Source organism: Calonectris borealis, chromosome 3 (assembly GCF_964195595.1).
Source record: "Calonectris borealis chromosome 3, bCalBor7.hap1.2, whole genome shotgun sequence".
NCBI lineage: Eukaryota > Metazoa > Chordata > Aves > Procellariiformes > Procellariidae > Calonectris > Calonectris borealis.
Window position 1 is genome coordinate 7,026 of NC_134314.1, and position 25,111 is coordinate 32,136.

Consider the following 25,111-nt stretch of genomic DNA (forward strand, 5'->3'; position numbering starts at 1 on the left):
ACTAACTTCATCATCCCTCCCTGCAATCCCCAACCTTGTTCCCTCCCCAGCTCTGCTCCCTCAACATAGCTATCAAAGGACCACGGATGTGAATCCATCCAAAAAAAAAAAGGACACACCCCTCACACCAGTAACTAACTGGGATGATGCTGTACTCACCCAGTTCCTTTTCATCATCTCAAAAAAAAAAAAGACACCAAAACAAACCAACCACAAAACATGGCTAGTGTTCAGCATCACACCAGTCTCCTTAAAAGCACCACAGCGCTCTGCTCATCTGATCCACATCAATTCCAAAGTCAGATGCTGCAATTGTCACTCATGGCACCAAAGATGTCAAACACATATTTACCTCTGTGCTTCTGATAAATCAACTACCCAATGCTCCTCCTCGCTACTACCCCAGCTCACCTCAAATGCTCATCCAATTCAAAAGGCAGCCAGCACAGCTCCCACAAAACCAAAAGGTAAATGGTTAACCAAGATGCCATGTAATACTGAGCTATTAAATGGTGACCCGGCCAACAACCTCCTCACCTTCCCAGACTGCTCCTCAGCAGGCAGCTACACCTCTCTGTGTGGGTAGTTAGGATCAGGCGGCCGGAAGATATCACGCTGTACGGAAAGATAGGACCCCTCCCCTAATAGCCAGTAGCGTTTAGGTGTGAAGTAAGCAGACGGAAGTGACGTCGTAAACCCAAGGTATATAACGCCGTGTTACCTACCAATAAACGCCATTTGCCGTCCACCACATTGGTGTCTGCGAGTCGATGGCCCGAGCGCCCCAGGGAGGGGGGTCACCGTGCCGTTCCTGAACCAGGTCGCCACGCCTCACGAAGGCGACACTCTGAGGCTACCTGCAGCATGTAGAAAAACCTAAACTAAAAGCACAGCCTGCCTGCAGCAATTCTCATGGCCCCCTCCTTTCCCTTGGCTTTTACCTGTGCACCCAGCTGCCGTCATTCGGGGCTGCCACATTTAAGCTTGCGTACTACCTGTAAAGCCCAAACAACAGGTAATGCTTATAACTTTGACAGCAATACACCACCTGATAAGTAATGGCTACTTCAGCCTGCTAGTCATTGCTCACCTTGCCCAAGTCAACTCCCGTGCCCATATTCCACTTGGCTCATTGCTTCGCATCTTCGGGGAAAAAACCCACAACATTATGCAGTCATATAACCTACAAGATTCACCTTCCCTCCAACACCACAGGCTGACCCACTTTCATCACAGAATCATAGAATACCAAGTTGCAAGGGATCTCAATGATTATCTGGTCCAACCTTTCTTGGCAAAAGCACGGTCTAGACAAGACGGCCCAGCACCCTGTCTGGCCAAATCTTACAAGTGTCCGATGTTGAGGAATCTGGCACTTCCCTGGGGAGATAATGCCGATGGCTGATCGTTCTCTTTGTGAAAAGTTTTCCTCTGTGTCCAATCAGAATCTCCCCAAAAGTAACTTGTACCCATTACCCCTCATCTTTTCCATGTGACTCCTTGTAAAAGGGCAGTCTCCATCTTTGTAACCACAATTTACCTACTGGAACATGGTGATGAGGTCTACCCTAAGCCTTCTTGTCTCAAGACTACACACAGTTCTCTCAGCCTTTCCTCATATATCAGGGTTCCCAGTCTTTTGATCATCTTTGTGGCCCTTCTCTGGACCTTCTCCACCCTATTCACATCTTTTTTGAGATAGTGGGGACCAACACCGAACACAGTATTCCAGATGTGACCTGGCAAGCACTGAGTAGAGTGGGATGATGACTTCTGTAACTCTGCTGGTGATGCCCTTGTTGATGCAATCCAGCATCACGTTGGCCGCCTTTGCTGCAGCAGCACACTGTTTGCTCAAATTGAGCTTGTTCTCCACCAGGACCCCCGGGTTCCTTTCCACAGCTGCTCCCCAACTAGATAGATCCCAGCCTATACTACACTCCTGGATATGTTTTCCCAGATGCAAGACCCAACTTTTAACTTCATTGAACTTCATAAGGTTCTCATTAGCCCATTCTTCCAGTCTATCCAGGTCTTCCTGCAGAGTGTCTCTCCCCTCCAAAGTGTCCGGTTCCCCACTCAGTTTGGTATTATCATCAAGCTTCATCAGGATACACTCGATCCCATCATCCGCATCACTTATGAAGATATTTAAAAGTGCTGGGCCCAATATTGATCCCTGGGGGACCCCACTTGTGACAGGTTGCCAGTTTGAAAAGGAGCTATTTACTACCACCCTCTGGGGGTGGCCTGTCAGCAAGTTCCCCACCCACCAAACAGACCACTTGTCTAGACTGTAACGCATCACTTTCTCTAGGAGGAGGCTGTGGAAAAACATATCAAAAGCCTTAGAGAAATCCAGGTAGAAGACTGTGTCCACCGCTCACCCCCCATCAACCAAGCATGTTACTTTGTCGTAGAAGAGGATCAGGTTTGTCAAGCATGATTTGCCCTTGATGAATCCATGCTGGCTTTTCCCAATCATGTGCTTCATTGGACTTGTGATATCACACAGGAAGATTCATTCCACAGCTTTCCCAGGGACTTAAGTATGACTGATGGGCCTACAATTTCCTGAATCCTCCTTTAGGCCCTTCTTGTAGATGGGGTGACATTAGCCTTCTTCCAGTCTTCTGGGACATCACCCAATCTCCACAACTGCTCAAAGATTATGGAAAGCAGCCTTACCACAACCTTCTTACAGTGCTGCACTTGCCTCCTCTGTCATTCTTCGGTGCGTGGCTCATTCCTATGCATCTGCAAAAACAATAATATCAAACAAGTCACCCAGTTGCAGAGCAATAACTTAACAATTCCAGAAGTGTTGTTTCCATTTAAGGATCAATCTGCTTCAATACACCTGACCAGCCCCTCCCACACGGCTCTGCTCCTCCCCATAAAACACCATTGAAAGAGCTGTCCACACAACCTGCTGATGGCTACTCAATCTGAGATGACTGTGCAACCTTTGCCTCAATGGTCTAGGCATGTCAACATATTAACCACAGACTCTTATGGCTATTCCACCTCCCCCTGACTCTACGCCCCCAGGCAGGGCAGCTCCAAGCCAAACACACACATGCACAGACCAACACTATACAGAACCCTACAAATAACGCGCCTCAGAGGAGAGAAAACTCTTGGCAAGAATGACGACACCCAAACGGAAGACACCGTTCAGGCAAGACGATGCATGGGACTGTGACAGTGATGCAAGGAGGCTCTGGGGCAACCCCAGAAAAAGAAGTAGAACCTCACGGCCCATGACAAGCAGTTGCTCTCAAAACTGAGAGGATGGATGCACAAGAAGCCTGGCCTCAAGACCTAAAAATGTAAGGATGCAGCGAAACAATCCCAGTCTGCAAAAATGGACATCTAGAGAGCAGAGCTGCTCCCGCAGCCCAGAAGGATGCCGCAAAAGAGGAGTGTCCAGAAAGTTCTGAGACGCAGGACCAATCCACACTTTAAGCTTGTAACGCAAAAGAAGCAGCATCCGATGGGTGCTACACTGATGAGTACAGACAGTTGAGATCCTAGGGATGGCACCCAAGGTGCATGCTGTGCTCCTCGAGCGCAAAGAGGACATCGAGACCTGAGGAAGGCCTAAGACACAGAAGACAGACCACACAAACTACACAACAACAGACACAGGCTGGAACTGCCCGGCCCAGCTCACGCTAGTATCACACTGATGAGTAACCCGCTCCCTTTAACTGCTCAAGGGGGACTGTCCCTGGACAGCCCCCTGCCCTACACTATCTTTAAAACCCGTTCATGCGATTGCCAACCTGGTCCCCTCCCTCCCTCGACCCACCTCCAGCGCCAGTGCATCAACTTAGCTTTTAGAGGACCAGGAATCTGAATCCATCCTCTACAAGAAAAACCAGAATCAGCCCACTGGGTTAACCCTGCAGTCACCAGGTTCCTCTTCACCATCTGCAAAAACAACCAAACAATGCATGCACAACAGTGCCACCAGTCAGTGTCACATCAGTCAACATGGACCTTTCCCACAGCATCCCCCACCTGAGACACACCGTTGCATTCCACTCACCTGCTCCACACCGATACCAGACTCAGATGCTGCAGTTGTCATCGCTTCTGATGCCTAGGATACCAAGAAACACAAAATTACCGTTGCACTTGCCAGAAACCCTCAGCCCCATGCTCCTCCTCTCTACTACCCAGCTCACCTCAAATGCTCATTTAGTTCCAAAGGCGGCCAGCTCGACACCTGCAAAACCAAAGAGAAACACTTCAGTTGCCATGTAATACTTCGCTATTAGACACCAACCCGGCCCACAACCGCCTCACCTTCTCAGACCCCTCGTCAGCATGCGGCAGCGTCGCCCCTCCGAGCCTGCGTATGGCACCTGCAAAAACCCAAGGGAAAAGGCACATGCTGAGATACTGCCCAAAACTGCAGCCTGCCCACACCGATACGTGTCTCGCACTCCTTTACCTTGACAGCTCACCCACCCAGCCTCCGTCACCTTTCGTTGCCATGTTGAGGTTTGTGCACCACCTGTAAGACCCAAACAACATGGGTTGCTTATAACTTCACCAGCAGTACGACACCTGAAAAATAACCGCTACTTAAGCCCCCCAATCACCACTCACCTTGCCCGAGCCAGGTCCAGTGCCCGTATCCCACATACCTCCTCCCTTTGCACCTTCAAATTAAAAAAAATTACCATTATGTAGTCATATAGCCACCAGTCACATCGTCCCACTAATACCATGCAACAACCCACCTTCTTACGGGACTCCACTCGCCTCTCCTACGTCACCCTTTGGTGCGTGGCTTGTCCGTCTGCATCTGAAAACGCAATAACATCAAAGAAGTCACCCAGTTGCAGAGCAATAGCTTAACAATTCCAGAAGTCTTGTTTCCATTTAGGAATACCATTAAGAATCCAACAATACATCCTGCCATTAATAAAAAACCACACCCAAACAACCCACAACCTTTAAGCCCCAAACATATAAGCATTAACACCTTGGAGATTCAATCTGCTTTACTACCCCTGACCAGCCCCTCCCACACTGCTCAGCTCATCCCCATAAAATACCATTGAAAGAGCTGTCCACACAACCTGCTGATGGCTACTCGATCTGAGATGACTGTGCAACCTTTGCCTCAACAGTCTAGGCATATCAACATATTAACCACAGACTCTTATGGCTATTCCACCTCCCCCTGACTCTACGCCCCCAGGCAGGGCAGCTCCAAGCCAAACACACACATGCACAGACCAACACTATACAGAACCCTACAAATAACGCGCCTCAGAGGAGAGAAAACTCTCGGCAAGAATGACGACACCCGGACAGAAGACACCATCGGGCAAGAAGACGCATGGGACCATGACGGTGACGTGAGGAGGCTCTGGGGCAACCCCAGAAAAAGAGTAGAACATCATGGCCTGTGACAAGAAGTTGGTCTCAAAATTAAGGAGATTTACACACAAGAAGCCAGGCCTCAAGACCTATAAACGTAAGGATGCAGGGAAACAATCCCAGTCTGCAAAAACAGACATCTAGAGAGCAGAGCTGCTCCTGCAGCCAAGAAGGATGTGCAAAAGAGGAGTGTCCAGAAAGTTCCGAGACGTAGGACCAATCCACACTAAGCTTGCAACACAAAAGAAGCAGCATCCAATTGGTGCTACACCGATGAGTACAGATAGTCAAGATCCGGGGGATGGCACCTGAGGTGCATGCTGCGCTCCTCGAGTGCAAAGAGGACATTGAGACCTGAGGAAGGCCTAAGACACAGAAGGCAGACCACACAACAGACACAGGCTGGAACTGCCCTGCCTGGCACACGCTAGCATCACACTGAAGAGTAACCCGCTCCCTTTAACTGCCCAAAAGTAGCTGTTCCTGGACAGCTCTTTGGCCTAAGTAGCTTTAAATGCACCTTCCTGCAGTTGCCAACCTTGTCTCCTTGCCCCCTCCCCAGCCATCGTCCTTCAACTTAGCTTTCAGAGGGCCAGGGGTCTGAATCCATCCTTGACAAAAAACACATTGGCTAGCTGATATTTTCCTGCAGTCACCAGGTTCCCCTTCAGTATCTGAAAAAAAAAAACCAACACACACACCAGCAGTAAGCATCATGACAGTAGACACCGTGCTCTTCCACAACACCCTCATCCTCACAAGAGCTGTGGCATTGCACTTGCCTGCTCCACACCAATTCCAGAGTCGGACGCCATTACTTGTGGCACCTAAGATACCAAGACACACAAGGTTAACATTGCATTTGTGAGAAATCACCAGTCCCTTGCTCCTCCTCTCTACTACCCAGCTCACCTCAAATGCTCATCCAATTCCAAAGGCAGCCTGCACGGCACCTGCAAAACCACAGAGAAACACTTCACTGAGTTGCCATGTAATACTTTGCCATTAGATGCCAACCCGGCCCACAACCGCCTCACCTTCTCAGGCCCCTTCGTCAGCATGTGGCAGCGTCGCCCCTTCGAGCTTGCGTGCGGCACCTGCAAAAACCCAAGGGAAAAGGCACATGCTGAGATACTGCCCAAAACTGCAGCCTACCCACAGTGAGTCCTATCTCCCTCTCCTTTACCTTGGCCGCTCAGCTGTCCCACCTCCAACATTTTGGGTTGCCACATTGAAGCTTGCGCACCACCTGTAAAACATAAACAACAAGGGTTGCTTACAACTTCACCAGCAATACACCACCTGAAACATAACCGCTACTTCAGCCCACCAATCACCACTCACCTTGGCCGAGTCAGCTCCGGTGCCCATATCACTCCTCCCTTTGCCCCTTCAAATTAAAAAATAGAAATACCATAATGTAGTCATATAGCCACCAGTCACATCTTCCCTCTAATACCACCCACAAACCCTCCTGCTTCTAGTGCTCCGCTCGTCCCTCTGCATCTGCAAAAATGATATTGAATGAGTCACATGGATGCAGAGCAATAGCCTAACAATTGCAGAGGACTTCTTTCCATGTAGGAATACCATCTAGAATCCAACTATACTTCCTGCCATTAAACAAATTTTATAAATCAAACATTAAGCCATACATTAATCAAACACAAGCCTTAATGCCTTTGAGATTCAATTTCCTTCACTACCCCTGAACAGCACCTCCCACATAGCTCAGTTCATCCCCATAAAACATTATCGAAAGAGCTGTCCACACAGCCTGCCAACAGCCACTGAGTCCTAGATGACTGTACAACCATTGCCTCAACAGTCTACGCATATCAATGTATTAAGCATAGACTCTTATGGCTATTCCACCTCCCCCTGACTCTACACCCCCAGGCAGGGCAGCTCCAAGCCACACACACACACACACGCACAGACTGACACTACATGGAACACTACAAAAAACGGACCTCAAAGAGGAGAGAAAGCTCTCGGCAAGAAGAATGACACCCAGATAGAAGACGCTGTCAGGCAAGACGACCTGTGGGACCATAACGGTGACATGAGAAGGCTCTGGGGCAACCCCAGAAAAAGGAGAAGAATCTCACGTCCCGTGACAAGAAGATACTCTCAAAACTGAGAGGATGTACAAGCAAGAAGCCTAGCCAAGACCTAAGAGCCTAAGGATGCAGGGAAGAAATCCCAGTCCATGAAAACAGACGGCTAGAGAGAAGAGCTGCTCACGCAGCCGGGAAGGATGCCGCAAAAGATGACCGTCCAGAAACTTCAAGACACAAGACCAATTCACACTTTCAGCTTGTAATGCAAGAAAAGAAGTGCCTCTCGAGTGCTATGCTGATGAGTGGAGGCATTCAAGGCCTTAGGGATGACACCTGTGCCCCTTCAAGCGCAAAGAGCAATGAGGTCATCGAGACCTGAGGAAGGCCTAAGACACAGAAGACAGACCACACAAACTACACAACAACAGACACAGGCTGGAACTGCCCTGCCCAGCATCATAGTGAAGAGTAGTCAGCTCCCTTTAACTGCCCAAAGCAGTCTGTTCCTGTACAGCCCCCTGCCCTACACTATCTTTAAAACCCCTTCATGCAATTGCCAACCTTGCCTACTAAGCGTTATCCACTACTCCCGCCGATCCCTCTCCAGCGCCAGTGCCTCAACTTAGCTTTCAGAGGTCCAGGAGTCTGAATCCATCCTTGACAAAAAACACATTGGCTAGCTGATATTTTCCTGCAGTCACTGGGTTCCTCTTCAGTATCTGAAAAAAAAAAAAAATACAAAACAGCATACCAGCAGTAAGCATCATGGCAGTAGACACCGCTCTCTTCCACAACACCCTCATCCTCACAAGAGCTGTGGCATTGAACTTGCCTGCTCCATGCCAATTCCAGAGTCGGATGCTGCAGCCACCATTACTTGTGGCACGTAAGATACCAAGACACACAAGGTTAACATTGCATTTATGAGAAATCACCAGTCCCTTGCTCCTCCTCTCTACTACCCAGCTCACCTCAAATGCTCATCCAATTCCAAAGGCGGCCTGCACAGCACCTGCAAGATCACAGAGAAACACTTCACTGCGTTGCCATGCAATACTTCGCTATTAGACGCCAACCCGGCCCACAACCGCCTCACCTTCTCAGGCCCCTTCGTCAGCATGTGGCAGCATCACCCCTTCGAGCCTGTGTGCGGCGCCTGCAAAAACTCAAGCGAAAAGGCACATGCTGAGATACTGCCCAAAACTGCAGCCTACCCACAGTGATTCCTACCAACCTCTCATTGACCTCGGCCACTCAGCTGTCCAGCCTCCATCATTTTGGGTTGCCACATTGAAGCTTGCGCACCACTTGTAAAACACAAACAACAAGGGTTGCTTACAACTTCACCAGCAATACACCACCTGAAACATAACCGCTACTTCAGCCCACCAATCACCACTCACCTTGGCCGAGTCAGCTCCGGTGCCCATATCCCATATTGCTCCTCCCTTTGCCCCTTCAAATTAAGAAATATAAATACCATAGTGTGGTGATATAGCCACCAGTCACATCTTCCCTCTAATACCACACACCAACCCTCCCTGCTTCTAGTGCTCCGCTCGTTCCTCTGCATCTGCAAAAATGATATTGAATGAGTCACATGGATGCAGAGCGATAGCCTAACAATTGCAGAGGACTTCTTTCCATGTAGGAATACCATCTAGAATCCAACTATACTTCCTGCCATTAAAAAAACTTTATAAATCAAACATTATGCCGTAGACATACAAGCCTTATCGCCTTTGAGATTCCATTTCCTTCACTACCCCTGAACAGCACCTCCCACATGGCTCAGCTCATCCTCATAAAACATTATCAAAAGAGCTGTCCACACAGCCTGCCAACAGCCACTGAGTCCTAGATGACTGTACAACCATTGCCTCAACAGTCTACGCATATCAACGTATTAACCATAGACTCTTATGGCTATTCCGCCTCCCCCTGACTCTACACCCCCAGGCAGGGCAGCTCTAAGCCAAACACACACATGCACAGACCAACGCTACATGGAACCCTAAAAAAAAAAAAAAACACGTGCCTCAAAGAGGAGAGAAAACTCTTGGCAAGAAGAATGACACCCGAACGGAAGACACCATTTGGCAAGACAATGCATGGGACCATGACAGTGATGTGAAGAGGCTCTGTGGCAACCCCAGAAAGAGTAGAACATCATGGCCCATGACAAGAAATTATTCTCAAAACAGAGAGGATGTACACACAAGAAGCCTGGCCTCAAGACCTGAGAACGTAAGGATGCAGGGAAGAAATCCCAGTCCGCAAAAGTGGACGGCTAGAGAGCAGAGCTGCTCCCGCAGCTGGGAAGGATGCCGCAGAAGATGACCGTCTGGAAACTGCAAGATGTGAGACCGATCCGCGCTTTAAGCTTGTAATGCAAAAAAAGCAGCATCCGATTGGTGCTACACCGATGAGTACGGGCATTCGAGATCCTAGGGATGGCGCCCGAGGTGCATGCTGTGCTCCTCGAGCGCAAAGAGGACATCGAGACCCGAGGAAGGCCTCAGACACAGAAGACAGACCACACAAACTACACAACAACAGACACAGGCTGGAACTGCCCTGCCCTAGCCTCATGCTGAAGAGTAACCTGCTCCCTTTAACTGCCCAAAGGAGATTGTTCCTGGACAGCCCTTTGCCCTACATAAACTTTAAATGCACCTCCCTACAGTTGCCAACCTTGTCTCCTTGCCCTCTCCCCAGCCATCATCCCTCAACTTAGCTTTGAGAGGGCTGGGAGTCTGAATGCATCCTGACAAAAAACACATTTGGTAGCAGATATTTTCCTGCAATCACCAGGTTCCCCTCCAGCATCTGAAGAAAAAAAAAAAACAACTACAAAACACCATACCAGCAGTAAGCATCATGACAGCAGACACCGCTCTCTTTCACAACACCCTCATCCTCACAAGAATCATGGCATTGAACTTGCCTGCTCCACGCCAATTCCAGAGTTGGACGCTGCGGCCACCATTACTTGTGGCACGTAAGATACCAAGACACACAAAGTTAACATTGCATTTATGAGAAATCACCAGTCCCGTGCTCCTCCTCTCTACTATCCAGCTCACCTCAAACGCTCCTCCAATTCCAAAGGCGGCCCGCACAGCACCTGCAAGATCACAGAGAAACACTTCACTGAGTTGCCATGCAATACTTCGCTATTAGACACCAACCCGGCCCACAACCGCCTCACCTTCTCGGACCCCTCGTCAGCATGCGGCAGCATCCCCCCTCCGAGCCTGCGTACGGCACCTGCAAAAACCCAAGGGAAAAGGCACATGCTGAGATACTGCCCAAAACTGCAGCCTGCCCACACCGATTCGTGTCTCGCACTCCTTTACCTTGACAGCTCACCCACTCAGCCTCTGTCACATTCGGTTGCCATGTTAAGGTTTCTGCACCACCTGTAGACCCAAACAACATGGGTTGCTTATAACTTCACCAGCAGTACGACACCTGAAAAATAACCGCTACTTAAGCCCCCCAATCACCACTCACCTTGCCCGAGTCAGCTCCAGTGCCCATATCCCACATACCTCCTCCCTTTGCACCCTTCAAATAAAAAGAACACCACACCATAATGTAGTCATATAGCCACCAGTCACGTCGTCCCACTAACGCCATGCCACAACCTTCTTACGGGACTCCACTCGCCTCTCCTACGTCACCCTTTGGTGCGTGGCTTGTCCGTCTGCATCTAAAAAAGCAATAACATCAAAGAAGTCACCCAGTTGCAGAGCAATAGCTTAACAATTCCAGAACTCTTGTTTCCATTTAGGAATACCATTAAGAATCCAACAATACATCCTGCCATTAATAAAAAACCACACCCAAACAACCCACAACCTTTAAGCCCCAAATATATAAGCATTAACACCTTGGAGATTCAATCTGCTTTACTACCACTACCCTTGACCAGCCCCTCCCACACGGCTCTGCACCTCCCCATAAAACACCATTGAAAGAGCTGTCCACACAACCTACTGATGGCTACTCGATCCGAGATGACTGTACCACCTTTGCCTCAACGGTCTAGGCATATCAACATATTAACCATAGACTCTTATGGTTATTCCACCTATACCTGACTCTACAACCCCGGGCAGGGCTGCTCCAAGCCAAACACACACATGCACAGACCAACACTATACAGAACCCTACGAACAACGCGCCTCAAAAGAGGAGAGAAAACTCTTGGCAAGAAGAATGACACCTAAACGGAAGACGCCGTCGGGCAAGAAGACCTGCAGGGCTGTGATGTGAGGATGCTCTATGGCAACACCACAGAAAGAGTAGAATATCATGGCCCGTGACAAGGAGTTGCTTTCAAAACTGAGAGGATGGATGTGCAAGAAGCCTGGCCTCAAGACTTGAGAGCATAAGGATGCAGGGAAACAATCCCAGTCTGCAAAAATGGACGTCTAGAGAGTAGAGCTGCTCACGCAGCCAGGAAGGATGCCACAAGAGATGACCGTCAGGAAACTTCAAGACACAAGAACGATCCACGCTTTAAGCTTAACGCAAAAAAAAGAGACTGATGGGCACTAAGCCAATGAGTATGGGCGTTTGAGACCCTAGGGATAGTGGCCAAGGCACATGCTGTGCCCCTTGAGCGCAAAGAGCAATTAGGACATTGAGGCCCAGGAATGTTTAAGACACAGAAGACAGACCACACAAACTACACAACAACAGACACAGGCTGGAACTGCCCTGCCCGGTTCACACTAACATCATGCTGATAAGTAACCTGCTCCCTTTAACTGCCCAAGGGGGACTGTCCCTGGACAGCCCCCTGCCCTACACTGTCTTTAAAACCTCTTTAGGCAATCACCAACCCAGTCCCCACCCTCCCTTGGTGCCCTGCCGGTGCCCCAACTTAGCTTTAGGAGGGCCGGAAGTTTGAACCCATCCTCAAAAAGGAAAACCACAGCCAGCCCACTAGATGAAACCAGGTTCCTCTTCATCATCTGCAAAGACAAGCCAATCCACACGTAACGCTGCCGTCAGTCAGCAGCACATCGATCCACAGGGACCCTTCCCACAACATCCCCCACCTCAGACGCGCCATGAGGTTCCGCTCACCCGCTCCCCGCCGATTCCAGAGTCCGATGCCACGGCCATTGTCGCTTCTGATACCTAGGATACCGACAGAAAGTTACCATTGTGCTTGCCAGAAATCACCAGCCCCGTGCTCCTCCCCTGTACTACCCAGCTCACCTCAAACCCTCCTCCAATGCCAAAGGCAGCCCGCACAGGACCTGCAAAACCAGAGCAAAACTCTGCACTGAGTCACCATATAATACTTACCCATCAGACACCGACCCGGCCCACAACTGCCTCACCTGCAAGGACCTCTTGGCAGCAGCTGGGCCCCACAGAGCAGCGTCTGCAAAAAAAAAACAAGCAAAAAGGCACATGAGGAGATACGGCCCGAAACCGCAGCCCACCTGCACCAATCCCTGTCTTGCACTCCTTTACCTGAACAGCTCACCGCCCCTGGCCTCCATCAGCTTGGGGCGCCACGCCGAGGTTAGTGCACCACCTGTAAGGCCCAAACAACATGGGTTGCTTATGACTTCACCAACAATTCAACACCTGAAAAATAACCACTACTTCAGCCCACCAATCAGCGCTCACCTGCTCACCCCGCCCGAGTCAGCTCCCATGCCCATATCCCACATCGCTCCTCAATTTGCATCTTCAAATTAAAAAAGGAAAAAAAAAAACAAAACCTCTAAACCGTAAATTAATCATATAGCCACCAGTCACATCTTCCCTCTAATACGACACACCAACCCACCTTCTTACAGCGATCCGCTCCCCTCTCCTCCGTCGCCCTTTGCCGGGCAGCTGGTCCCTCTGCACCTGCAAAAACAGAAGTGTCGAACTAGTCACCCAGTTGCAGAGCGATAGGGGAACAAGTCCAGAGGTCTCCTTTCCATTTAGGAACGCCATCTAGAATCCCACTATACATCCCGTCACTATAAAAACCCACACCAACCCACAACCTTTAAGCCCCACCCGTACAAGCCTTTCAGATTTTATCTGCTTTATTACCCCTGAAGAGCCCCTCCCGCTCACCTGGGCTCATCGCCATAAAACACTGTTGAAAGAGTTGACCACACAACCCACCAACGGCTACTGCTTCCGAGATGGCTGTACGACCTTTGCGCCCACTGGCTAGGCATACCGACATGCTGACCACAAACTCCTATGGCTATTCCACCTACCCCTGACTCTACGCCCCCGGGCAGGGCGGCTCCAAGCCAGACACACACAAGCACACACCAACACTGCACGGAACGCTACAAACGACGCACCTCAAAGCCAAGAGAAAACTCTCGGTGAGAAGAACAACACCCGGACAGAAGACGCCATCAGGCAAGATGACCATCGGGACCGTGACGGTGACATGAGACGGCTCTGTGGCAACCCCAGAGAAAGAGCAGAACATCATGGCCCGCGACGAGAAGTTACTTTCAGAACTGATAGGATGTATGCGCAAGAAGCCGGCCGGCGAGACCTAAGAACTTAAGGATGCAGGGAAGAAACCCGAGTCCATGAAAAATGAACATAGAGAGCGGAGCACCTCACGCAGCCAGCAGGGACGCCGCAGAAGAGGGCCGTGCGGAAGCTCACAAGAAGCCAGACAGATGTGCACTTTAAGCTCGTCACGCAAGAAAACAAGCGCCCGATGGGCGCTATGCCAATGAGTACAGGCGTTCGGGACCCTAGAAATGGCACCCCAGGCACCTGCTGTGCTCCTCAAATGCAACGAGCAACGTGGGCATCGAGACCCAAGGAAGGCCTAAGACACAGAAGACAGGCCACACAAATGACACAACACATGCAGGCTGGAACCGCCCTGCCCGGCACACTCTAGCATCACGCCCAAGAGGAGCCGCCTCCCTTTACCTGCCCAAAAGGGACACTGCCCGGACAGGCCCCGTCCCTACACTACCTGTAAAAACCCTTCGGGCAATTGCCAACCCCACCCCCTTGCTCCCGCAATCCCTCTCCGGCACTGGAGCCCCAACTTAGCTTTGTAGTACACCAGCAGTAAGGATCATGACTGTAGACGCCAACATCTTGCGTAACACCCTCATTCTCAGTCACGTCATGGGGTTCCGCTCGCCCGCTCCCCGCCAATTCCAGAGTCCAAGGCTGCGGCTGACATTACTTGTGGCACCTAAGATTGCAAAAGACAAAAATACCATTCTGCTTGTGAGACATCACCTGTCCCGTACTCCTCCTCTCTACTACCCATCTCACCTCAAATCCTTACGCAATTCTAAAGGCAGCCTGCACAGCACCTACAAAACTGAAGGTGAAAGCTTCGCTTAATTGCTGCAGGATACTTTGCTCTCAGATGCCAACCCAGCTGACTCTCGCCTCGCTTTCTGGGACCGCTTGTCAAGGTGCTGCTTTGCTCCTCTGACCCTAAGTGCATCACCTGCCAAAATAAAACTCAATGACACATGCTGAGATACTGCCCAAGACGAGAGCGCATGCGCACCAATACGCATCTCCCGCACCTTTACCTCAGCCAGTTGCCTGTGCTGCCTCTGCCATTTTCAAACTGCTGTATTGAGATGCGGGTACCACCTGTGGAAGTGAAACAATTCGGGACACTTACGACTTAACTAACAATATGACATCTGACAACTAACAGCTATTTCAGCCCACTAGTCATTGCTTACTATGCCCGACTCAGCTCTAGTGCCTATATCCCACATCGCAGGAAGCATCGTGACAGAAATAGAGGGGTGCTGAGGCGACCAGAGAGACAGAAGACTGCTCGAGGACACAAAGGTAGTCGGAAAGGGGTTTGAACAGAGTACTGACGTCGCGAGGGAGATGCTGACCCATTGGAAGCGAGCGAGATGGAGGAGAGGACAAAAAGACTGCTCTGAGGAAGAGGATGACCCGAGAGATGTTCTGACAAATCGAGAGGGGTATGAATTACACTCCAGAGATAAAAGCGTGCCGAGAAGACGCTCTAAAACCTCGGGATGAACCAAGAAAAGAGAAAAAAAAAAGAGACAAAGAAAATTTAAGAACTGACACGGTATGTGACAAAGAAGAAAGTAGTAAAAAATAGGGATAGGCAGCTTGATAAAAGTAGACATAGAAAGAAAATTTTAAAAGCAAAAGGGCACAAGGCAGAGGAGAAAAAAAAACGAAAAAATAGGGACAGAAAACTAGATAAAAGTAGACATATAAAAAAATTGAAAAAAGTTATTCAAGGAGGAAAAAATAAAAATATAAGGACAGCAAACTAAATAAACAGAGACGTAGAAAGAAAATAGAAAAATTGAGAGAGTACACAACAGACAAGGAAGAAACAAAAAAATAGGGACAGGAACTATATAAAAGCAGACATAATAAAAAAATTTTTAAGAGTGACAAGATAAAAGAAATAAAGGAAAAGTTAAAAAACAAAAAGAGCAAACTAAATCAACAAAGACACAGAAACAAAATTTAAAAACCGACGGGGTATGGCACAAACTAGAATGAAATAAAAAATAAAGACTGTGAACTGGAAAAAAGTAGATATAGAAAAAAATTTAAAAGGAACGTGACACAGGACAGACAGGAAATAATAAAGAAATAAGATTAGACATCTTGATAAAAATAGACAGCAAAAAAATGTTAAAAGTGACAATGTAGAAGACAGATAAGAAAAAAGCAAATAATAGAGACATAAAAATACATACAAGTGACCATAGAAACAAAATTTCTAAAGTGAAGAAGAAAAAAACATATTAAAAAGCAAAAAAACCTAATTAGACAGAGACATAAAAAGAAAATTCTAAAAGCAACCGGGTACAGGACAGACTAGAATGAATTAAAAAAAAAAAAAAGAGACAGCAAACTGGATAAAAATGCACAAGGAAAGAAAATTTAAAAGTAGGACAGATAGGAAACAATGACAAATCAGACAGAGACGTCTTCATAAAAGTAGACATGGAACAAAAATTGTAAAAGCGATGGGATACAAGAAACAGGAAAAAATTACAAAATAGGGACAGAAAATGATATTAAAGTACACCTAGAAACAAAAATTCAAACAAAAAAAAATGAGAGTAAAAAAATTAAAATTTTTTTAGTTAACTAGATGAAAGTAGACATAGAAAGGAAATTTAAAAAGCAACATGGTTCGTGACATACAGGAAAGAATTCAGAAATAGAAACAGGAACTGGATAAAAGTAGACATAGATGATTTTAAAAGTGCCAGGATTAAGGAAATAAAGGAAAAAAATTAATGAATAGGGACGGCGAACTAAAACGGAGACATATAGAGTAAATGAAAAACTGTTGCGGCATACATGCACAACCTTTATCATAACAGGACAGCCCTACCATCTCTCTCCATTCATTGCACCTCTCTCCCTCTGTCTCTCTCTGTTGCCTCTCTTATATCTTCCTTCTGGCAATGATCACATGTCTGCTCACAATTCCCTTCACCTGTTTCTGTTCTTGAATCAGCTGGTACTCATTAGGCCACCTCTTAATTCTTCTCCACATCTCCCCGTTGTTGTTTATGGTTTTGTAGCATTGCCAAAGTCCTATCCGAAACTCCCAATTCCAGAATTCTTCTCCACATCACCCCCTTTTTTGTTCTCAATTGCCAAATTGTTCATTATGTTCACTAGAACAAGTTCATATTCAAATGAAACCTGTGACCCATATTCTTTTATTGATTTGCGTACCTCCTTAATCACCTCATATGGTGGACAAACTTAATATTTCTAATTCTTTTTCCTATTCTCCATAACCCATATTCTTTTATTGATTTGCATACCTCCTTAACCTAATTCTTTTTCCTATTCTCCGTAACCCATATTCTTTTATTGATTTGCATACCCCCTTACACAAACTTAACATTTCTAATTCTTTTTCCTATTCTCCATCACACAGTTCACTTTCCTCTAGAACATCACTGATACATGTGTGTGTGTGGGTACGAATCCCCGCAGCAGATCTTCTTGGGGTGGGAGGGCGGGAACAAATGGTGCTTTAGCCTCTATCGCTACAAAACTTCATCCGCCGTTGGCGCAAGTTCAAATAAATCTTTCTTATCTTTTGATTTTCTCTCCAGAATTGCTGCCATTACATTCACTAGAACAAGTTCATCTTTAGCCTCTGTTTCTGTAAAGCTTCATCCGCCATTGGCGCAAGTTCAAATGAATCTTTCTTATGTTTTGATTTTCCCTCCAGAATTGCTAAATCAGTCACGTTTTGCAACACCTGCTCTGCAGGATGCAACTTCTGCAGAGCTGCATACACACAATATTCCTTCTAGAACTTCTAGTTGCAAAGTTTCCCTCGTCTGTAGTTCTTCTACTGAGACGCCGACTGCCCCATGACTAACGTATAAAGTTCATATAACTTCCCCGCGGCTGCTCACCTCTGTATCCGTTTTTTCTTTTATCCCATTGCCTTTCAACAGCTTTTTTCTTTTATCCTGTTTCCTTTCAACGGCTTTTTTTTCTGTTTCCTTTCAACAGCTTCTATCCCATTTCCTTTCAACGGCTTTTTTCCTGTTTGTTTTCAACAGCTTTTGCAGTTCAGCGGGGCTCACCACCGGATATTTCTATTTTCTTTCTTCAAGACCTTCTTTCTTCAGGTTTTCTTCTTTCAGTCCCTGTTCGGGCACCATTTGTTGCAGCATACATGCACAGCCTTTATCATAACAGGGCAGCCCTACCGTCTCTCTCCATTCATTGCACCTCTCTCCCTCTGTCTCTCTCTGTTGCCTCTCTTATATCTTCCTTCTGGCAACGATCACATGTCTGCTCACAATTCCCTTCACCTGTTTCTGTTCTTCAATCAGCTGGTACTCATTAGGCCACCTCTTAATTCTTCTCCACAAAAAACCATCAGGCTACATGACAGACAAGAAGGAATTAAACAACAGGGATGGGAGTTTGATAAAAGTAGACATAGAAAGAAAACTTAAAAAGCAATGGTAAGGAAAGACAAGAAACAAAAAATAAAGAGCGTGAACAGGATAACAGTAGTCAAAGAAAGGGCATTTAAAAAAAGAGGATTAAGAAAGAAAAAAAATTTGAAAAATAAGGACAACGAACAAAAATGCAGACAAAAAAAATTTGAAAAGCAAAGGCGTAAAAGACAGACAAGAAAAAAAATAAAATTCAGACAGCGAACTGGACAAAAGGAGACGCAGAAAATATCAAAAGCAACAGGGATTAGGGAAGTAAAGAAAAAAAAGGTAATGACAGTGAACTAAATAAACAAACATAGAAAGTAAATTTTAAAAGCGATGGGGATTGAGAAGAAAAGATTAAAAAGTATAGATAGAAAATGAAAAAAAAAAGTACATGTAAAAAAACTTTAAAAGCCATGGGATTAAGAGAGGAAAATATGAAAAAACAGGGACGGCAAACAAAAAACCGAGACATAGCAAGTACAGTTTAAAAGCGAGGGGGTACATGACAGACAGGAAAGCAATAAAATATAGGGATAGGGAGCGTGATAAAAGTAGACATAAAAACAAAATTTGAAAATCCAAGGAATTAACAGAAAAAAGAACTAAAAAAAAGAGGAACAGCAAACTAAATAAGCCAAGACGCAGACAGAACATTGAAAAAGCAAGGGCACTAAGGAAACAAGAGAAATAAGAAACAATACAGACAATGCTCTCAATAAAATCAGACATAGAAAGAAAATTTAAAAGCAATGTGTTAAACGAGAGACAGGAAAGAAATAAAAAATCAGGAAAGGCCTGTTGATAAAAGAGGTCATGGAAAGAAAATCTAAAAAGCAATGACATACAGGACAGAGAGGAAAAACTTTCAAATAGGATCACCAAAGTAGACAAAAGTAGACATAGAAACAAAAGTTTACAAGCCAAGGATTAAGAAATGAAAAGATGAAAAAATAGGGACACTGAACTAGAACAGAGACGTAAACCAAAATTTTAAATAAGGCAGCACTAAGGAAGGACAAGAAGTAATTCAAAACTAAAGACATCAAACGGCATAAAAGTAGACATGGAACATTTTAAAAGCAACAAGGACTATGAGAAGTAAAAAAAAAAAAAAAATTAAACAACAGGGAGAACGAACTAAAAAAACAGAGACATAAAAAGTAAATTTTTAAAGTGACAGGGTACATGACAGGCAGGAAACATAAAAATCAGAGATAGGAAGCTTCACAAAAGCAGGCATAGAAGGAAAATATTAAAAACTATTACGTACAGGACAGAGAGGAAAAAAACTGAAAACAGAGACAGCAAAGTAGATAACAGTAGACATTGAATCAACATTTTAAAAGCCAAGGGATTAAGGGAGGAAAGAATTAAACAACATTGGTAGCAAATGAAAATGCAGAGATAGAAAGAATTTTAAAAGCGAGAGCGCTAGGGAAAGACAAGAAATAATGAAGAAAGTAAAACAGCGAACGGAATAGGGGTACAAAGAAAGAAAAATTAAGGAGATGAGGAAAAAATTAAAAAATAGCAACGGCAAACTAAAACAGAGACGTAGAAAGAAAATTTTAAAAGTCATGGCAAAAAGTAAAGCAAAAGAAAACAATTTGAGAATCAAGACAACGAACAAGACAAAAGTAGAAAATTTTTCAAGCCGATGGATTAAGAGAGGAAAGAACTAAAAAATAGCGACAGTGAACAAAAAGACATACATAGACAAAAACTTTTCAAAGCGACAGTACTAAGGGAAAGCAAGAAATCATTAAAAATTCAAGACAGGGAACAGCATAAAAGTAGACATAGAAAGAAAACTTAAAAAACAACAAGCATTACGGAAATAAAGGAAAAAAATTATGAAATAGGTACAGCAAACTAAAACAGATGTAGAAAGAAAATATAAAACCAAGGGCACTAATGAAAGACAAGAAATAATTAAAAATAAATACATCAAAGGGAAAAAGGGAGACATAGAACATTTAAAAAGCGAGGGGCATTAGGGAAATAAAGGGAAAAATTAAAAAGTAGCGACACCTAAGTAAGCCAGAGATGCAGAAAGAAAATTTACAAAGCGAAGGCACTACTAAAGACAAGAAATCATTAAAAAAAAAATACAGCGACCCAAATAAAAGCAGACAGAAAATTTTAAAAGCGAGGTTGATGAAAAAAATAAGGAAAAAATTAATAAATCGTGACAGCCAACTAAAACGGAGCCATAGAAAGAAAATATAAAAAGCAACGGCACAAAAGAAAGAAAACAACAAAGGGAATAAAAGTAGACATAGAAAGAACATTTAAGAAGTGATAGGCATTAGGGAAATAAAGGAAAAAATTATGAAATAGAGACACCAAACTGAAAGAGAGACATGAAAAGAAAATTTTAAAAGTGACCGCACTAAGAAAACACAAGAAATAAATAAAAAAAAAAAGACAGCAAATGGAATAAAAGCAGACAGAAAATTTTAAAAGCAACAGAGATTAAGAAAATGAGAAAAAATTAGAAAGTAGCGACGGCAAACTAAAACAGAGACATAGAAAGAAAATATATAAAGCAAAGAAATTAAGAACAGAGAGGAAAAAAAAATAGGGTCAGCAAACTAAACAAATGGAGACATTGAAACAAAATTTAAAAAGTGATGATGTAGAGGATAGGCAGGAAGAAATTAAAAACACGAACAGGAAACTGGATAACTGGAGTCAGAGAGAGAAAATTTAGAAAGCAATGGGATACTGGCCGTATGGGTAAGAAGTTAAATATCAGGAGAGGGAGCCACAGGGAAATTACATTGGAAGAGCGACAGGGTACAGAGCACAGGGAGTCACTGAAAACAGAGAGGGGTCATGCTGAATAGAGGGAGTCCTAGAAATGTGATTTGCACAAACAATGGGGAAGAAGGCAGCGCGGGAAAAATGAAATAATAGCAGGTGGGGAGCTGGAAATGTAGAAGGCGACGGTGTACAGAACAGTGCTGACAAAAGAGCAAAAAGCTTTAGGGAGCCGGGCAGCTGGAAAGGTAGACGGAGGCAGGGACGAGCAAGGAGGTAGGCAGAGGTCTGGAGAAGCACCACAGGGATGGGCCCTCACACAGGAGACAGGACGCACAACTCACCGCAGCTGCTGGAGACCGGCAGGAGACCTTTACTGCCCCGAGGCTTCTCTCTCTGCCCTTGCCCCTTCCTCCTCGGCAGTGCTGGCTGCCCGACCCTCACCCACCCAAGAGCAGGGGCTGGAGTGCTCCTCTCCCATGAGGCTTCCCAGACTCATGGCAGCTCACACGTGTGGCCAACAGAGGCACTGAGCTCCTGGCACCGTGTGCTGGTGGCGTGCTCTGTCGGGGATCACTAGGAGAGATCCTTCCTCACTGCAGGATGGGCTGTTCCTTGCCGGAGACAACTGCCTGCGGAAGCCTCTTGTTTTCACTCTTCAGCCAGGTGCTGCAGGCAAGCGTGCCCAGGCAGCCCCCTCCCCAGCTAGAGCCCCTTACCATAGGAGGGCCAGCCCCATCCTCAGCCTCACAGGGACCACAGGGGCCTGCCCTGACCCATCCCCACCTGCAGCCTTTTTAAACCCTTGGCCCAGCCCCATCCTCACTTCATGGGTCCCACCTGGGCTGCCCCAGCCCACAGCTGGAGCCCATCGGGAACAGGGGCCATGGCCCCAGCCCCACAGCACATCACCCCTTCCCCTGGACCCAACCACAGCCACTTGCCCAGAGCCCAGCGGCTGGAAACGCATCCAGGAGCGCAAAGGAGGCAGCAAAGGTTTGTTTCTTTACACGCATTAAAAATTTCGGCACCGAGTTGGCTCCAAGTCTCAGAACCCAAAGGCAACAGGACAGAGGGAAAAGAGGGAAGAAGAAAGCAGGAGGAAGGACAGAGGAAGATAGACAACAGGTATGGGACAGGGAGCCAAAAAATGGGATACAGGGAACAAGAGAGGGATGAGGAACCACAAACGGGTGATGAGAGAGACAGAAATGGAGTGCAACAAGGAGGAGGATGAGGAGATGGAGGAATAAATAAGGGCGGGGTGGGGCAGGGGGGTCAGAGAGCAGGGGAGAGAGAGGGGAGGAACCGAGCGGAACAACAGAAAGGGACAGAGAATGAGACAGACACAGACAGGAGACAGAGGGACGGTGGAGGTGTCATTTTACAACGATGGAGAACTGGATAGAGCGAGACATGTAGAAAACTACAAAAGGGGAACAAAGCAGAAAGATTTATAAAAAAACCACCACCAACAACAAAAAAGAGGGACAGGAAGCTGGATAGAGGCAGTCATAGAGAAATTAAAAAGTGACAAACACAGGAAAGAATTAAAAAAGAGAGCACATAAGATGGATAGACTGAGAACTAGAAAGGGAACAGGACAGAGAGGCAGGAAATTTAAATGATTGTTCGAGGAAGCTTTACAGAGGGAGGTTCAAAAGAGAAAATAAAAAGCGACAGGCTACCGGAAACACAGCGAGGAAAAAAATGGACAGGGAACTAGATAAATGGAGATATACAAATAAAATTTTAAAAGCGACAGAGTACACAACAAGAAAGAATTAAAAACAAGGGAAAGGCAATGAGATGAACAGAGGCATAAAAAGAAAATTTTAAAAATGACAGGGTAAGGAAAACAGAAAAAAAATTTAAAATAGGGAGAGGAAACCGAATAAAAGATGAGAAAGAAAAACATTTCAAAAGTAATGGGATACATAAGAGACAGGATGAAAAATAAATTAGGGATTGGGAGCTTGATGGAAGTACACATAGAAGGAAACTTGAAAATGCAAAGAGGTACAGGACAGTCAGCAGACAATTAAAAATAGGGACAGCAAAGTAGAGCACCGGTACATATAGAAACAAAATTTTAAAAGCCAAGGGATTAAGAGAGGAGAAAAGTAAAAAAAAAAATAGAGACAGCGATCTAAACAGAGACATACAAAGAAAATTAATTAAGTGGAGCGCAGGCTGCGGGACAGACAGGAAAGAATTAAATTAACACATTGGATGGGATAAAATTACACATGGAAAAACTAAAAAGTCACATCTTTTAGGAAAGACATGAAAAATCTAAAAAATAAAAAAGGGTGACCAAGACAGAAGCCTATTAAAAAATAATAATAGGGAGTTTAATCAACGTAAATATATAAAGAAAATTTCAAAACCAACTGGCAAGAGGACAAACAGAAAAAAAAAATAAGAACAGAGACCACAAACTAGATAAAAGCTGACAGAGAAACAAAATTTTTAAAGCCGAGGAACTAAGACAGGAAAGAATTAAAAAATAGCAACGGCGAACTAAACAGATGAAGACAGAAATTGTAAAAAGCGACCGCACTAAGGAAAGATGAGAAAAAAATTTATAAATAAAGATAGTGAACAGGATAAGGTAGACTGAAAATTTTACAAGCAATGGGGATTAACGCAATAGGAAAAAATTCAAAAACGGCGACCTAAAACGGCAAAGTAGAAAGACAATTTAAAAAGCAAAGGCATGAAGGAAAGACAAGAAATAATTAAGAAAAAGAGCAAAGGGAATAAAAGTAGGCATAGAAAGAACATTAAAAAAGCGAGGAGGATTAGGGAAATAAAGGGGAAAACTGAAAAATAGGGACCGCAAACTAAAACGGACACGTAGAAAGAAAATCTTAAAAGCGAGGGCACTAAGGAAAGAGAAGAAATTAAAAAAGGACAGTGAAGGGAATAAAAATAGACATAGAGAGAACATTAAAAAATCGAGAGGGATTAGAGATTTAAAGGGAAAAACTAAAAAATAGGGACATCAAAGTAAAAGATGTAGAAAGAAAATTTAAACATCGAGGGCACTGAGAACAGACAAGAAATTGTTAAAAAAGAAAAAAACAGCAAAATACTAACAGCGAATGGGATAGAAGTAAAAAAATCCAAAAAGTGACCAGGATTACAGAAATAAACTGAAAAAATATTTTTAAAAGGCCAGCAAAATAAAATAGAGATGTAGAAAGACAATTTAAAAAGCGAAGGCATTAAGGAAAGACAAGAAATAATAAAAAAAAAAGACAGCGAAAAGAATAAAAGTAGACAGGAAATTTTAGAAGCAAATAGGATTAAGGAAATAAAGAAAAAAAATTTAAAATACCACCATTAAACTAAAACAGAGTTTGAAAGAAACAAAATCTAAAAAACGACAGCAAAGAATCGAGAGAAGAAATAATTTTTAAAAGATGGCAAAGGGAAATAAGTAGGCGTAGAAAGAACTTTTCAAAAGCGAGAAGGATTCGGGAAACAAAGGGAAAAACTAAAAAATAGGGACAGCTAACTAAAAAGGAGATGTGTGTAGAACATACAAAAAGTGACAGTGATAAGTAAACATGAGAAATAATTAAAAAATAGACAAAGACCATAAACAGGATAAAAGTAGACTAGAAAACGTTAACAGCAAAGGTGATTAAAGAAATAAGGAAATGTTTAAACAATAGCAACAGCAAACTAAAAAGAGAGACATAGAAAGAAAAATTATAAAGGGAATGCACGAAAGAAAAACAAGAAAAAATAATTAAAAGCTAAGGACAGCGAACGCGATAAAAGTAGATAATATTAAAAGCCAAGGGATCAAGAGAGGAAAGAACTAAAAAACAGCAACAGCAAAATAAAATGCAGACATAGATAGAAAATTTTAAAAGCTATGACACTAAGGAAAGAGAATAA

General features: G+C 45.0%; 2 long non-coding RNA genes across 2 annotated transcripts; both read right to left on the reverse strand.

Annotated features, from left to right (window-relative positions):
- Positions 1–8,970: 8,970 nt before the first annotated feature.
- LOC142081267 (uncharacterized) lies at positions 8,971–13,557 on the reverse strand. Its single transcript, XR_012673299.1, has 2 exons — positions 13,282–13,557; positions 8,971–9,007 (listed from the first exon to the last, which is right to left on the reverse strand). It is a non-coding gene; the product is annotated as an uncharacterized LOC142081267 (long non-coding RNA).
- Positions 13,558–14,815: 1,258 nt separating this feature from the next.
- Positions 14,816–21,606, reverse strand: LOC142079955 (uncharacterized). Its single transcript, XR_012672815.1, has 3 exons — positions 17,894–21,606; positions 15,023–15,086; positions 14,816–14,934 (listed from the first exon to the last, which is right to left on the reverse strand). It is a non-coding gene; the product is annotated as an uncharacterized LOC142079955 (long non-coding RNA).
- Between the last annotated feature and the right edge of the window lie 3,505 nt (positions 21,607–25,111).